Source organism: Pleuronectes platessa, chromosome 6 (genome assembly GCF_947347685.1).
Source record: "Pleuronectes platessa chromosome 6, fPlePla1.1, whole genome shotgun sequence".
Lineage (NCBI taxonomy): Eukaryota > Metazoa > Chordata > Actinopteri > Pleuronectiformes > Pleuronectidae > Pleuronectes > Pleuronectes platessa.
This window is the reverse complement of record NC_070631.1, coordinates 28324795-28328077: the sequence shown is the minus strand read 5'-3', so window position 1 is coordinate 28328077 and position 3283 is coordinate 28324795.

Here is a 3283-nt window from a genome sequence, read left to right as displayed (position 1 = left end):
TAAGGTAGTGGCAGCTGTGCTTACATGATCTACACATATATATTGCATGACTACAGTACAAGGCTGTGGCAAATGTCTATGCCACGGGGCTCTCCCACATAAAGCCAGAGACAAGCGTGATGCTTTTCACCATACTTTATTAAATGGAAACATTAATTCAAAAGTCAAACGTAAAGTTTCTGAGCTTGCAGCTCATACCCCCATCACCAAATTCAGGCCGGGGAGCCATCCGGCCTGACCTACTCCCCCCCCCCACCCCCCCCTCCCGACATACCAGGAGAGTAAGCCAGCCCACCCAGTGTAGCTCTTTGGAGGTCGAGCAGTTGGGTGTCGTTGTGCGCAGTATCTCTCCGGAGGCAACAGGAGCACCCTGGCAAAAGGAACAGGGCCTGCAAGCGTCGGCCTCACCACCGACAAGAGACCAGGAACAGGGCCTGCAGGGGCTGCAGGCGTCGACCTCTCTGCTGTAGAAGGACTAGCAAAAGGGGCTGCAGGGTCGGTCGGCGTCGGTTGTGAGGGACCAGGAACAGGGGCTGCTGAGCATGCTGCTGGGCAGGCATCTGCCTCTCCACAAACGAGGGATCCAGAACAGGGGCTGCATGGGCTGCAGGTGTCGGCATCCCCACCGACCTTGGGGTAGCAACTGGAGCAGGGGCGTGGAAACAGGATCAGGGGAAGCCGGCTCCACTGCCAGCCTTGATGCAGGAACCATCTGTACCAGCGCCAGCTCCGACTCTGCCTGCTGGTCCGGGTCTCGGGCTGCGTGGAGCCCCACGTTGGGCACCAGTATGGCAAACCGCTCTGTTGCCGTGGGTATCTCGTCAAGAACATACTGGACCACAGGTATGAGTTTTGTAATGGTTGCTTTTTATTCTTTGTATCTACACACACACATATATTTACACGCTGGTTCTCTCGCCAGCCGTTGTCTTCCTATTCTCTCTGTAACTGTGTCTCAGTGTCCCTTGTGTCTAAGTTTTATTGAGTGTTCCCCTGAGGCAACTCAGACGCTGCCTTTTAAGCGTGAGGATCAATCAGCAAACAGCTCTAACCTGTGCCAATTGATCCTCTATGGTGCAGGTGAAAGTGCTCTCCCATCCCCCTCACCTCCACAAAGGCATACATCCTTTTATGGGCGCATATCACAACAGCACACCCTGTCCTGTTTGCTTAGTTTCGATTGTTAATTAAAATGTCTGCGACACGGCAGCAGGAGGCACCCAGGGGAAATGATGCACATGAAGAGAGTTCAATGCCTCTCATAGATTTGGTCCAAAATACCACCCCACCTGTTGAGGCTTATACTTACCGACATGTTACAACTAAACACAACCGCAGTGATGTCAGTTAGTTCAGCAGCATTCTGGAATCTATGTCTCTAGACCCCCCTGATGAGGAACAACCAAAGTCGGACGAAAGTGAGGATGCTGAGGCCAGGATAAGCAGCTGCAGGACTTGCAGTTAAAAAGAGAACCGGTTTAAAGAAGCAGCCAATATCACACTCAATCATGAGGAGGGGCTCAGAGCAGCAATTGATTCAATGGCTAAGGAGGCAAAGGAGTATATTGACAATAAGCTGCAGAGTTTTGATCATGCTGTGGTGTCTTGTCTGCAGCGCTATGATAAACGGTAGGATATAGAGCTAAAGAGGACCATCAACAAAAAAAAGGCTTCATGGAAACCTGTTAGTTCTCCACTCCTGCTGTGGTCTTGCCTGCCAGCCGTCCAACATATGAGGACCCTTGGCCGCAGCCTCAGCTACACCACAATGTTAAAAAATGCTTTCCGTGAGGCTTTCTTGCCCACTACCAGCCTGAGATTGAGGAGCAACTCCCGTCCAATGTGCAATCACCCAATCAGTGCCTGAGGGACTTTGCATATGATCACCATGCGCACTGCCTGAAATGGAGTCCTGATATGTCAGAAGAGAAGGTTGTCCGGCGGTTCTGAGAGCATGTACCACAAGGTTGGCCAGTGGCCTATGTGGCACTGTGTCCACTGTTGACCAGTTGGTTAAGATGGGGTTTTTAATAGAGAGAGATTGGAATAACTACAAAGATTATTGGAACCGCATACAGCAGTCCAACTCTTCAGACCATGCTTACAAAAGATCCAGCAAGAAACCTCAGCAGGGTCAGGGCCGTGGATATGGTGCAGATGTGGCCCCTGTTCTGGGCATTTTAACTCTCCTGGTGGTACCATTTAGGGTCAGAGGATCAAACAGAGATGCGTCTTTAACCCTCACTTTGATGAATATTACCCTGTGGAACAAACTAAAGAGGACTGGTGAGACTCCGAACCTAACCGAAATACTAAAGTTCATTATGGCCAATGGACAAGAGAGTAAGACTCTAGGGAAAACCAGCTTTCTCCTCACCCTCCATGATGTTGACATCACCATCAACATACATATACTTATACCTATGTTATGCAGGTCGCAATGGATGAGGAGCCCGAACAGAAGACTGCCATGATCACCCAAGGGCAGGGGATCTGGGTATATATCATTTTCGGGTTCCTGGCATCTCAGGGATGGGGTAGTGGAGACTGGGCCGACCAATGACGGAGCAGCAGGGGCGGCTCCTGGCATAGGCGACACAGGCGGTTGTCTAGGGCGCAAAATGCCGAGAGGGCAGCACAAGAGACTGATATATCATGACGTAACACATGCAGTATAAACCAATACATTCACATCACAACATAATCTTCTAAACCCTGTGACGCACCGGAGATAGAAGCGCCGCTAAGCGCCACGAAAGCTGTCCGCCTCCTTTCCGCGCATATGTTAAATAATGGGGCTGTTCGCACCGGCAGCGTACTGCCGGGAAGCTCAGGGAAGCGCCGCGGCCGGCTCGCGATCTGTAGCAATGGTTTTGGGGTCTGTTCTATTTTTTTCGCTCGCTGAGAGCAAATCGGGCTGGAAAACACACTGAAAATCGATTTTAAACGATGTAAGTGATATATTATATACATGATTAAATATGCATCCCATAATTTTGATTTCTCCGCTGTTCTCCTGGAGTTTCATTTCCCAGATTTTTGTCCCCACATGATGACATTTCCCATCTTCAATTATGTACTTAATCCACACATTTGTCAGTTGTGTCTAAACAGACAGACACACACAAGCACAAACTCTCTTGTGGGGGGGTGGTGGCTACAGGCTTGCGTAGGTCAGTCACCTGTGAAGACCATCCTCACTTGCCCCTGAACCAGCGCAGACAAATGCGCTTCCTGTGTGAGCAGCCAGGCATCTGCTTGCACAGAATTTGCGCTTCCGTCT